Source organism: Bos grunniens, chromosome 9 (assembly GCF_055505025.1).
Source record: "Bos grunniens cultivar Pamir isolate PY7600 chromosome 9, Bosgru_T2T1.0, whole genome shotgun sequence".
Taxonomy (NCBI): Eukaryota; Metazoa; Chordata; class Mammalia; order Artiodactyla; family Bovidae; genus Bos; species Bos grunniens.
This window is the reverse complement of record NC_141173.1, coordinates 38316623-38330282: the sequence shown is the minus strand read 5'-3', so window position 1 is coordinate 38330282 and position 13660 is coordinate 38316623. Positions and strand designations below refer to the sequence as shown.

Below are 13660 nucleotides of genomic sequence, written 5' to 3'. Positions count from 1 at the left end.
GTATAACAGGAACAAAAAATAAGCTCTAATGTATTAAGCCATTGAGATTTTGGGATTTGCTATGGCAGTATAAGCGAGCCTATTATCACTAATGAACCAAGGATAATTAAAAGGTTACTTCCAGGATTATAGATGAGGATTTGCAGGAGAGGCATGTAAAGCCAAGTGATTTTCTACTCTCTGCACATAGGAGTCAAAGGCAGCAGAGTTGGGATTATTGGTATCAAGAAGGGAAGAGGGCAGGAAGAGAGGGAGAGAAAGAAGGAGATGATTAGCAGTGAGTAGCATGTAGGAGAAAAACTAAAGCATAAGGGAGTAGGCAGTTCTCTTAGTTTAAAAATTGGGCATATTAGGAGTTAGAGTGAGACTGAAAAATGGAAAAATATGGTCAAAGAGTGGTAAGTTATATTTATGATTTTTAAGGTGGACTATTTACAGGTGATGGTTAAGTTCATGGATTTTCTCTTGGTACTGTAGCTGATATAAAGTGGAGATGAAAGTTAAAATGGTCCAGAAGTTCTTCAGGGGAATTGCTGCCTATGTCATCTCCATGAATGTTGAAACAACACGTGGTCTTCACATACTGCATCACTTTGACCTCTTCTATATCCCTCTTTCACTTTTAAGGGCCCTTGTGGTTACACTGGGGCCACTTGGAAAAATCGAAGATAATCCATTTTGAGGTCAGCTAATGATGAACAACTGCTTAATTCCATCTGCTACTTTAATGTACTTTTGACCTTTAATCTAACATATTCACAGGTTCCAGAGATTAGGATATGGGCATCATAAGGACACCATTATTTTGTCAACCATACCATCATTTTAAACTCAGGGTCCCTTACACATTTCTTGCTGTCTCCATGGAGGCCCATTGTGTTCATTGCACCCAGAGTGCAAATTTCTCTGAAATTCTTTTCCCAATAAATTCTGGTAAAGGGGACCACCCTCCCTTCCAATAGAGTCTGCAGAATGGCTTCAGTGTCCATTCCCTCAGCCCCGAGGCAAGGGATGATGTGGTTGAGGCTGCAGAAGCCAAAGTCTTTTTGTCTGCAGATGACAGCCAGTCCTGTTCACCCAGAAATCCTCACCCAACTCCCCCAAGCTGTGAAGTGACCTTGCCTCATTTAGCCACATTAACGAGCAAAAACTGTTAGTTATAAAGAAATCATTTTGGTACTGCTGGAAGCAAGCTCAAACTGAAGCAAGCTCAGATTGGAATGGTAAAGAGTCTTGAATCAAATTTCTATTGCTTTAATTAAGTCTGAACAGACATCCACTACTGTGGTTAACTTTCATTTGTCAGTTTTCAAAAAGTACTCAAAGTAACTTAACCTCTCTGGGAGTCAATGATGTGAAAGCAAAGGAGGAAAAAAGGGAAAAAATGTTCAGAAATTTAAAAAAATAAAAAGAAAAATAGCTCCTTTTTGGAAATATCTAGAGAAAGTGGAGTCTTCCCAACCTTAGTCTAATTATTTTAATGACATTTTAGAAACTTAATAGGGAGAGAGAAAAGGCATTAGTGAAGATGAAATATATTTGATTTGCAAAAACCTCTAGAACGGGTTCTTTTCTCGGCAATGTGAATATTCTCTCCATGTACCACCACAATAGGTAAAAGTTGGTCATTCTATTACTGGGTTAAAACTATTTCCTGCTATTCTTCCTCAGGTTGGGGATATAAAATATGCTTCTGTGTCAGATACACTCACACTCTACTCCTAAACTGGAAAAAGAAAAGCCGAGAGAATGTGGCTATGAAAATAAAGGCGTGGTTTTCCTCTCACACCTCCATTTACAAAGAACAAGGTTTGCTTTACATTTTATTTTTCCTCTTGGTAGTTAAGAGTAGCTGCTATAAAGTGACTTTGTGTTTGTCAGGGTGGCTTAGTGGGGATTTTCTGAGTGTGAGTGACTCACTAAAGAGGAGGAATAAAGAAATGACTCAACAAAACAAGGAAAAGATGATGGTAGGAAGGTAAGGGACAAGCTGGTTCATAAAAGAATGAGTTTGGATATTCGGACTGAAAAATTAATTCACAGTGAAATGCAGAGAATGAAAATAAAATCAGAACAGGGAAAAGAATGTGAAGAACTAAGCAAGAACCACTGTTGTTTGATGACCTGTCAGCTCGCAAATGAGAAGCAGGTGTCCTGTCTTTTAATCCACTTCTGGGAAGACTCAGTGTTTCCAAAGGGAAAGAAAAGACAGGCTTCGATTACAGCTGAGATATACCTAGATCACATCGGATGTATTTGTTTTCTGTTTTAGTTTTAAAATTGTGCTGACTACATCTGTGAAGGATTTAAGCCAACTCTGCTCTCTAATAGTTTTCTTCCCTACATCATCTCTAAACACTAGAAAATGTTGTATTGTTGCACCATAACTTAAATATGCCAAAAAATATTTTAGAAGGGTCACCCTTTCCAAATGAGATGTGGGCTGAAATTTATTCTTTGTATTTTAATAGAAAGTATAAATATCAAGAAAGTCCAAAGGAAAAATATCTAAAAGGTTTGTAAATTAATTGTTTCTTGTTAAAAACTGTGGGTCATTGTCACAGAAAGATTGAATTTAAGAGTGGCCCTACACACAGGAACAAACTTAACAGATAATTATTTTTTCAACCATGTACGGTTATAATCCAATCAGTCCATTTATGTTACTTTTTACCTTGTAAGTAACAGAGCTTCAGATAGGACTCTGAAATCATAAATATAGCTATATATTGTTTTCTAAAATGTATATTTTAGTTAAATATAAGGACAAGAAAATGGAAGCACTATTTTTCCTCAAAGACATTTTACAAGTCTGGAGTATGATTATCTTCAAGTGATTATCTGTTCATCTCTGTGCCTAGCTTTCTATCTCCTGGTTAATAATCTGATATCATATAGTGATCTACTTTGCCTCATCTCTAATTACAAACTTCCAGACTAAAGATTCTGGTTTCTATATGAAATGTAGCATTAGCACATGAAATTGCACTTTTTCAAAAGTCAGAACTTTAAACTATATTATTTGAAAAACCCATTTAGAGTAGAAATCTAATTAGCCAGAGCCCCTGTGGTTGGAGCTGCCGGAACCCTGGAGCCTCTTCCTGGCAAGGTACTGAGTGGAAGGAGGGGGAGACCGGGGCACAGCTGGGGAAGCTTAGCTCTGTCTGCAGAGTCTCCTCAGAATGTGCAGACCCCTGACGAAGGGAGGGTTGATGGAAGCATGTCAGGGAGCCTTCTCGGGGCAACAGGGTCACGTAGCACCTGTGACAGCATCACGTGTCTCCTCCTTATTAAAATAAGCAACTTGGAATTTCTCCTCACTCTTGTCACTTGGAAAGTGAAATAATGGGACAATTGTACATTTTTTCCCCTGGATTATAGAGGACAATATCATCGGAATTTATTCACATTGTTAACACACTAACGTGTTGCATACTGTTGAGGAAACCAGCAGTCAGAATACGCTTTCTCTAGATTAAAATACTATCGCTCAGAAGGGGAAAAGGAGGGAAAGAGTCATACAAAATGTACTTACTGATCTCTTTTTTCCAAGGAATGTTATTGCTTCTAAAATGTGTAATACATTGTATACATATATTTACATTTATAAGTGTATATATGTATAGATTTAATTTTTTAATGGGGAAGAGTTCATCTCTAAGTTTGGGACCATCTTTTGATTGATGAGCTTTCATCCTCATTTTCTATTTGGCAGGAGTTCCCTGTGCATGTGCCACCTTGTTGAAGGGCAATGATCTGTTTCCTAATACCAGTACCAGAAAGGCAAGCACTTTTGCTCTATGCTGGTAAGCAGCACACATGTGTGCCACTTTGCAAAAGCTGATCAAATGCCCAGTAGGCCTTTCTCTCTTGAGTGAATGACACAAAAAATAAGAAAGAAGAATTCTTTCTTCTTCAGAAGAGACCATATCCCAGAGCCTCAGAAGATCTAGCTTTACTCTTTCTGTTAAAAGATAGTCATTGTGCTTCGAGTTTTTTGGTTCTAAGCAGCTCTTGTAGTGTCCGGCATGGTTCCCAGATTCCCATTAAAGCTGTGGCCCTCCCTATCCATTTAATAATTCTTCATTTTCATATAAGCAAGTCAGAATTAGTTTCTGCCTCTGATAGCCAATCGTACTGTAGACAATGCAAATGCTGAGAATGGATTCTGTTTCAAACTTGCCATCTAAGATTTCTTTTCAAAAAACATTTTTAAAATTATCAAATTGGTAGTTTTACATAAAAAGAGCTACAGCATTGAAGAACAATAATTTATACAGCATTGAATAACAATAATACCTTTATTGCTAGACAAGTTCTCTCAGCATAGTAAGAGAATAAGATAAGGTCTATGGTTTTAAAATTAGGAGGGAGTTGAAAATTGGCTCTCCTTGTAATTGGAATTTTGAAATCTATATAACATTTGCCTTTTCTAAAAATCACTACTATAAATGTTCTCAACAGAAGTAGCAAATGACACTGTAGTAATATGAACATATTTTTATTTCCCTGGGGGAAGGACTACTGGCTGTTGTAGTTCAGAAGAGGAGAGAGTGAAAGGTGCACAGCAGAGTTTGGAAGAAGTTCCATCCTGGCAAATGAGTTCATGAGGATGGCTGGATGCATGGCAGGTATGGGGAAATTAACAAAATAGTTCCAGTCAGCCTCTCTTGCCCCACTCATGCCCTCTCACCCCATGTTCTGTAAACAATGACTCTGCATGGTTGTGTAACAGCTGTGATCACTTGTAGCACTGCACGTGTGCACCATGAGGTACTCACTTGGTCACAGGGTACTTTGTGCAGGAGAGAGAGGCTGTGCCAGCCAGCAGAGAATAAACATGTCTGTAGTTCCTGTGGCTCCTCAAGCCTCCTTAGAGCATTTTAGCTTGTGCCTTGCCTACCCTAGGTTCAGGGAACAGTGTGAACAGCAAGACAACTGTCATCAGGAACGGGATCAGCAAGACAACAGGGCAAACTAAAATAAAAGTCATTCACCATTTTCGTGGATATTGTCCTTAAGCAGAGCTCAAAGATAACTGAGCCACTTAGATGCATTTTCCCTAGGATGAAGTTGCATCACTAAGGATTCCAGGCCAAGAACAGAGTGGAAGAGAAAATCCTATTGCTTCGGCCAGAGAATTTCAAAGAAGACCAAGCCCTCCCACTTGTCACCTAAGAGAATGTGACCATGTTGGAAAGCAACACATGTAGACAATATTGGATGGGCTTTTCTCCAAGGAGCAAAGCACATAGGAAAACAACTATGGAATCTAAATGAAGAGAACTGACCATGAAACTCTAACTTGGAACAATTTACTGAGTGTTAATTGGTTTAAAAAATGTGTTTAGAGAGTTCAGATTTGCAAAAGTAGTTATCAACATGGAAAGTGCCATTTCAGCCAACAGTTAAAACTACTTAATTAAGAAGGTGGATTTCTCAGGTGTCTCAGTGGTAAAGAATCCTCCTGCCAATGCAGGAGACATGATTTGATTCCTGGGTTGACAAGATCCCCTGGAGTAGGAAATGGCAACCCACTTCAGAGTTTTTGCCTGAGACGTCCTATGGACAGAGAAGCTTGGTGAGCTCCATGGGACCCCACGAGTCCATGTGACTGCAAAGAGTCAGAGATAACTGAGCATAAACACAATTAGGAAGATAAAATTTCCTTTGATAAAATTTTAAGAAAACTGGTTCAAAACATAGTTTTTTGTAACATATCTGAATGTCCTACCTGAGTTAGATGCTTGGATCATGTGTCAAAAAAGTTAAAAGGCTAAACATTCTATCAGTACAAGGATCTACTGTGATTCTAGAGTGTGTTTACTAAGAATAGGAAAAGTATAATTAACTGCGGTGTTACTATAAAGTACCTTGATATCTAAATCACTAATCTTTGTGCTCAAGTTGTATGTAAAGACTTGGCCATGTTACAAATAATATGTCTGAATCCTATCCAATATTTCCAACTGCCTGCTTGATATCTTCATTTGACTATCTGATAATAACCTGAGCTTAATATGTACCAAACCGTGTAAATTACTCTTATAGTCTTTCCCATCTTAATTAGCAACCGCAGTCCTCAGGTCAAAATATCTTGCTATCATTCTTGATGTCTTTCTCATACCCCATATATTGTTCATGAGACAATCGCATCAGCTCTATATCTGAAATATATTCCAGGTTTGACTACCTCTAACTACTCCACGGGGCCTCCCAGATGGCTCAGTGGTAAAGAATCCACCTGCCAATGCAGGAGACACTGGTTCAATCCCTGAGTCAGAAAGATCCTCTGGAGAAGGAAATGGCAACCCAGTTCAGTATTCTTGCCTGGGAAACCCGATAGACAGAGGAGCCTGCCAGGCTTTAGTCCATGTCTAACTGAAGAGTTAGACATGACTTAGCAACAGAACAACAACAACAACAAAAAACTAACTTACTATTGAGCTGATATAGTTCACCTACAAGGTTATTCCAACTACCTTCAAAATCATGTGGCATACACAGATTGAAACATAGGGTATTTTTGCACAAATTGTTACTAAAACCACTAAAAATCATAATACCTCCCAATACAATGGATAGGTCTGTTCTAATATGAGGAATTATCCTACATTTTAAGTTGTCATGAGCTACAGAAAGGTATTTTCTAGAAATTTTTGAAATAGCATTGGAAAAATTCAACTTACTATGTAGTGAAAATTTTAAAATGAATTCTGTATATAAATGAGGAAAAGCATAATAAAATACTTTTAAGTTACTCCAGTCAAAGTTCTTGGTCAGGAATTCTGTATCATGAAACAAAATTATATTAAAGGGAAGGCCCAATCAAAAGACTCATGAAACTTTATTCAGTGCATAACTATAAACACATCCACATGTAGAGATAATTGTGTTTGCATAAGACTCTGAAAACCCAAGATGATTATGAAGAAATAATAGCTGACTCTGTAAAATTCAGAATTACTTTGAAATACCTTTATCAATAATTATATTGGTAAAAATTAATTAAAACTTTTTTTTTTTCTGAAAGACATTTCTTGGCTAAGTCTCCTTAGTGGGTAAAATATGAAGAGGCAATGGCATCTCTGGATGGAATTCTCAAAGAAACCTTCCAAATGGCAGGATTATAGAAGAGATTTAAAAAACATGTGGGGAACTGGAATCAGAGATTTGTGATAACAATGCTATCTCCTTTTATGTTTCTAAAAGCTTTGAAAGAGAACATAATGGATGTACTATAGGATATATAAACTGTAAACGATGTAAGGTTCTATAGAGAATATCAAACAATGGGCTTTACAAGTAAAAAGCACAAGTAACATACAAGCAAAATGGGAGATACTAATGGATAAACAATGATATATTACTGCAATTTTATCTACCATGATTCTTTAAAGTATTTTCTTATCAATACCATAGATTTGCACACTCTCTAAAAGATGTATTAAAAACTTTAAGAAGATACAGAGAAGATATTGAGATTTTTAAGCAAGAAATATACAGTACTCCAAAAGAGAGCAACTCCCACTTTTTCAAGCATGCATCACTTGTCCTTGTTGTCACCATATACAAACCTCCTAGCTACAAAAACAAACTTCAGAGACCTCCAATTTGTTCAACTTGCTGTGGATTGAGTCCAATGAGCAACAATAGCACTCAAGTAGATAAATTTTTACGGAGGGAACCACACAATCAGGACTACTTGTTTTCCTGTAAAACTAGTTTCAGGAAATTTCAAATGGGCATTTACAGATGTCATCAATCCTATTATACTTTCCAAGTAAATTCTGTTTTCTCCTCTCTTTTGTGCTTATTTCACATATTTTCCTTACTCCTATGTATAGCATTCAGGTTATGATAGCAGTTTCTATGTGCTAGTAAAGCTGGAAAACAATTGGATCACTCACACTTTGCAGGTGGAAGTGGAAATGTAATTGATCCAAAATTATTTGGCTGTATGTACTAAAGCAATTCTACTTCATGGCACATTCCCAAGGAAAAAAAAATATATATATATGTACCAAAACACATGTGTAAGAACAATCATAGCTGTTTTATTCAAAATGGCCAAAGACGGAAAAGAAACCCAAATATCCATCAATAGCAAAGTAGAAAAATATGTGATGTATTTACACAATGGACTTCCACATAGCCATGGGAAAGAACAATAGGCTGATGCATTCAACTGCATGGATGAAAGCCAGATGCATAAGAGTATACCATTGGATTCCATTTCTACAAAGATTCCAAGATCAACAAGAACTTGTCAGTGGTAATGTAAGTCAGAATAGCGATAGAAGTCTGAGCGACTGGGTAGTGATTAGAAAAGGGAACATGGAATCCTCAAAGGGTGCTAGAATTACTCTATTTTTTAATTTGTGTGATGGTTGGTAAAAGGACATGTTTACATGTGAAAAGTCATTAAACTGTATATTGTTAATGGCACACTTTTGTACTTTGCTTTCTATATTTAAAAAAATCATTTTATATGGAAATAAATATAGATTCACAAGTTGCAAAAAATGGAAATCATATGCTTCTTTTACCCAGCCTCTCTCAAAGTGAACATATTACACAACTATATTAGAATACCAAAAGCAAGACATTGAGATGACTACGAATGGTAGAACTTACTCAAATGTCATAGGTTACACAAACACTCTTTTATGTATATGTCAGTGCATTTCAGTAATGTGTAGCCTTATGAAACTACCATCATAATCAAGATACTCAACTTGATTACCTTGCCCTAGCCTTTAACAGCCACATTCTCCCTTCTCTCCCCCATTCTTCAGTTCAGTTCAGTCACTCAGTCGTGTCCAACTCTTTGTAACCCCATGAATCGCAGCACACCAGGCCTCCCTGTCCATCACCAACTCCCGGAGTTTACTCAAACTCTAATTCATCGAGTCGGTGATGCCATCCAGCCATCTCAACCTCTGTCATCCCCTTCTCCTCCTGCCCCCAATCCCTCCCAGCATCAGAGTCTTTTCCAATGAGTCAACTCTTCGCATGAGGTGGCCAAAGTATTGGAGTTTCAGTCTCAGCATCAGTCCCTCCAATGAACACCCAGGACTGGTCTCCTTTAGGATGGACTGGTTGGATCTCCTTGCAGTCCAAGGGACTCACAAGAGCACCACAGTTAAAAAACTTCAATTCTTCAGCACTCAGCTTTCTTCACAGTCCAATTCTCACATCCATACATGACCACTGGAAAAACCATAGCTTTGACTAGACGGACCTTTGTTGGCAAAGTAATGTCTCTGCTTTTGAATATGCTATCTAGGTTGGTCATAACTTTCTTTCCAAGGAGTAAGCGTCTTTTAATTTCATGGCTGCAATCACCATCTGCAGTGATTTTGGAGCCCCCAAAAATAAAGTCTGACACTGTTTCCACTGTTTCCCCATCATTTCCCATGAAGTGATGGGACCAGATGCCATGATCTTAATTTTCTGAATGTTGAGCTTTAAGCCAACTTTTTCACTCTCCTCTTTCACTTTCATCAAGAGGCTTTTTAGTTCCTCTTCACTTTCTGCCATAATGGTGATGTCATCTGCATATCAGAGGTTATTGATATTTCTCCCAGCAATCTTGATTCCAGCTTGTGCTTCTTCCAGCCCAGTGTTTCTCATGATGTATTCTGCATATATGTTAAATAAGCAAGGTGACAATATACAGCCTTGACTTACTCCTTTTCCTATTTGGAACCTGTTGTTCCATGTCCAGTTCTAACTGTTGCTTCCTGACCTGCATATAGGATTCTCAAGAGGTGGGTCAGGTGTTCTGGTATTCCCATCTCTTTCAGAATTTTCCACAGTTTATTGTGATCCACACAGTCAAAGGCTTTGGCATAGTCAATAAAGCAGAAATAGATGTTTTTCTGGAACTCTCTTGCTTTTTTTATGATCCAGATGATGTTGGCAATTTGATCTCTGGTTCCTCTGCCTTTTCTAAAACTAGCTTGAACATCAGGAAGTTCACGGTTCACATATTGCTGGAGCCTGGCTTGGAGAATTTTGAGCATTACTTTACTAGTGTGTGAGATGAGTACAGTTGTGCGGTAGTTTGAGCATTCTTTGGCATTGCCTCTCTTTGGGATTAGAATGAAAACTGACCTTTTCCAGTCCTGTGGCCACTGCTGAGTTTTCCAAATCTGCTGGCATATTGAATGCAACACTTTCACAGCATCATCTTTCAGGATTTGAAATAGCTCAACTGGAATTCCATCACCTCCACTAGCTTTGTTCATAGTGATACTTTCCAAGGCCCACTTGACTTTACATTCCAGGATGTCTGGCCCTAGGTGAGTGATCACACCATAGTTGCTGTTGCTGCTGCTGCTGCAAAGTCAGTTAACTCTGACAAATACGAATCTGCTTTCCATTTTTCTAATTATATTATTTTTGAATGCAACTGAATGGATCATGTAGTATGTATTGATATTGTTTTTTGTTTTTAACAACTCAGCATTCCTTAAGTTTCATTCAAGTTGATGTGCATATTAATTGTTTGCTCCTTTTTTATCTCCTAGTAGTATTCCATGTGTGAATATACCACAGTTTGTTTAATCCTTTACCTACTGAATGACACTTGGGTAGTTTCTAGTTTCGGCTATTATGAATAAAGCTACTACAAACATGATTAAAAATAAGTTTTCATTTCTCTGAGATAAATGCCCAAGTGTGCAATTTCTGAGTTTTATGTTAAATTCATTTTCAGCTTTGAAAGATTCCCAAACTATTCCTTAGAGATCTGAACCATCTTAATTCCCACCAGCAATGTGTGAGTGATCCACTTTCTCTGAATTCTCTTCAGCATTTGGAGTTATCATTATTTTTCCCTCTTACCCATTCTGATAGGGGTGATATCTTATAATTTTTATGTGAATTTCTGTAATGGGTAATGATTTTGAATATATATTCCTGTGCTTATTTGTTATCTGTATATCTTCTTTGTGGATATTTTATGTACTTTGTACTTCAAAACAAATGTAAAAAACAAAGAAAAAAATAATCCCCCTTACAAAATGAAAAGTTTTCAGGCTCTGGAGGCAGACTCCTTTAATACAAACACTAGCTTTGCCACTTATCAGCAGTGTTACTTTAGGCAACTTTCTTATTCATATGTCTAATAGGGATGTTGTGGGTATTTAGCATATTCATGTATTTAAAGAATTTAAAACAGCACCTAAGAGATTGTCAGGACAAATACAGAAAGTGATGTGTAAAGGTGCAAGGACTTTCTCCACCATCCCATTCTCTATGTCCATAATTTGCCTGGCATTTAAAATAGAAACCCTCTGTTCTCAAATGATTAGAAACAGTCCTTGGTAGATTAATTTTTAAGTCTATCAAGATTGGAAACACACAGATTTTATATATATGTGTGTGTGTGTGTGTGTGTGTATAAAAAAGGTACATTCATTCATCTTCTTTTAATGCATGGGTAAGTCTTTGGGTGAAGATCCAATGATTGGAGTTCTCAGTCTTTGTGCATAAATCACACTCATAAAACATCATCTGTGATTACCAGACTGGTAAAGATGAACAAGCAATTAAATATAGACACTTGTAAAGCCCTCTGGATGTAGGCTGGTTTAAGATTTTTACAATATTTTCCTCTAAATTGTATAATTCTCTGATCAAAGTCAATTTAACATTTTTTAGCAACTCACCTTAATATTGGTAATATTTCCAAAATTTTAACTGAGTTTTTGTAGAAATAACAACTTTGTTCCATTTGTCACTATTTCTCATTAGTCTTTTTTGTGATAATAATTGGTTTACTGTGACATTAATCAAATCATATAATTGTGATAGCAAATACAGTTGCCATAACAGATTTGGACACAACATTGTGAAGGTTATGCTAATACATTCTTTCCCAGCTCTACTGACCATTTAACCTCTAGGTAAATAAACTGAGAACAATCCTGAAATTTCTTGTCTTATTAAATTTAGAATTTGGGTAATTAAATTTTGTACTCAGTCACAAGCAAAAAAAGTAAAAACCTATATTTGGTCACCATCAAGATTTGGTCATCATTCAGGTTTTTTATATGAATTTGTGAAAAATAAGTTTTTTCAAAATAATAATTTGTCTGTTTTAAAACTATTGTGAACATATTTGTTTCTTTTATTTTCCCAGAACCTCAGAGGATAGCTGAGGCTTTAAATTTAGTTGGAAAATTGAGACTGAGAGGTGAAACATTAACAAATGCATTCAGAAGAATCACAGATACATGATGATATACTGATACAACTAAATATTTTAAATAATTAGTTTTCAATAAGTTATATTTATAAATTAATCTTATGATATGAATAATTTTCTGAAAAATCAGTGAAAATTAATACATAGCTCATTTGTACCATAAATAGGAATTCTGCCAATCTGCCAACTGTAAAAATACAGATTTTGCTACACAAGTATTAGGCAAGAGATCAGCATAAGAATATTATGCTATATACTGTGTAAAACTCCCTGCATTGTTCTTTTGGATTTATATATTATGAATTATTTCACTTAAAACCCAAATTAGTAACGAGAAAGACTTACTTATGAACAGATTTCTCCCAGAAATCCTTTTACTTATATTGGTATGATAAGGACTAAAACTTCAGGAAATTATGGAAAGGGTTCTTTTAGATACATTTTAATACATGTTAGTTACACACTTAACAAGGTTTAAAGTTGCAGTATTATTTTTAAATTTTAAAAAAGTATATTTTTATGTAAATCCCAGAATTATTTTTGTGGGGTGGTAGTGATGATTGGAGTGTATAACAGAGTTTCCAACCATTTGGAAAGGATTAGATTTAATCTGTAACAGATTGTTTGGTATTTGCAACTCTATCTTTGAAATCATCTCATTACAAGTTAATGTAGTACATACCTCATTAAAGAAATATTACAAACTGTAAGCTTTCCTATTTATACTAGGCTAAAGAAGAGTCAACTCTAATACCCCAAATATTCTTGAACTATTTGTATTTTTGAGGAAATTATAAATCATATGACAAAGAAATATTTTAAAATTTCTCTAAAAGTTATTTCAAGTTAAAAAGTTAAATAATGAATTAGATCAATTTCTTGCCAGCTTGATAAATACAAAGAGAACATTTTATTTAAAAACCAATTAATTATGGCGTGTCATTGAAATATAGTTTGGAGAAGGAAGAACCATGCTGTGACTAAAATTTAATGCTTTTTCCTATAAGTACTTAAATTCCCTGAACAGCTTGAAAACTGACTGATTCATAATGAAATCTTTAGACATGAATCTTTCATTTACAAGAATATATGTGTACATTTTAAACTGTATTCTGATAAAAATTCTCTGAACATACCTTTAGTTGAAAAACTAAATATAATTACGTCTTCAGAGAATTAATGTCGGCAAATAACATCTGAGACCTCAAGCTAGGCATCTTAAAGTTTTGTCACAATGAGACTGTGTCAACACAGTAGATAGAATTATAATAATTCTCTTAGGACTAACAGTATGAACTAATGTTAAAATGGAAATTTGAAACATTTAATACTAGAAAGATGGTTATTGGTGAGCTATTCCAAAGTCTGCATTTAAAAAAAAAAAAAGGTAAGTATGGAGAGCTTAAGAAATTTTCACAAGGTAACAAAAAAAAAAAAAATAGC

General features: G+C 35.9%; 1 long non-coding RNA gene across 1 annotated transcript; it reads left to right on the top strand.

Moving 5' to 3' along the window:
- Nucleotides 1-1730: 1730 nt before the first annotated feature.
- LOC147365812 (uncharacterized) lies at nucleotides 1731-6754 on the top strand. The gene is made up of 4 exons (XR_015132257.1): nucleotides 1731-1809; nucleotides 3716-3806; nucleotides 4520-4631; nucleotides 5067-6754. It is a non-coding gene; the product is annotated as an uncharacterized LOC147365812 (long non-coding RNA).
- Nucleotides 6755-13660: the final 6906 nt, after the last annotated feature.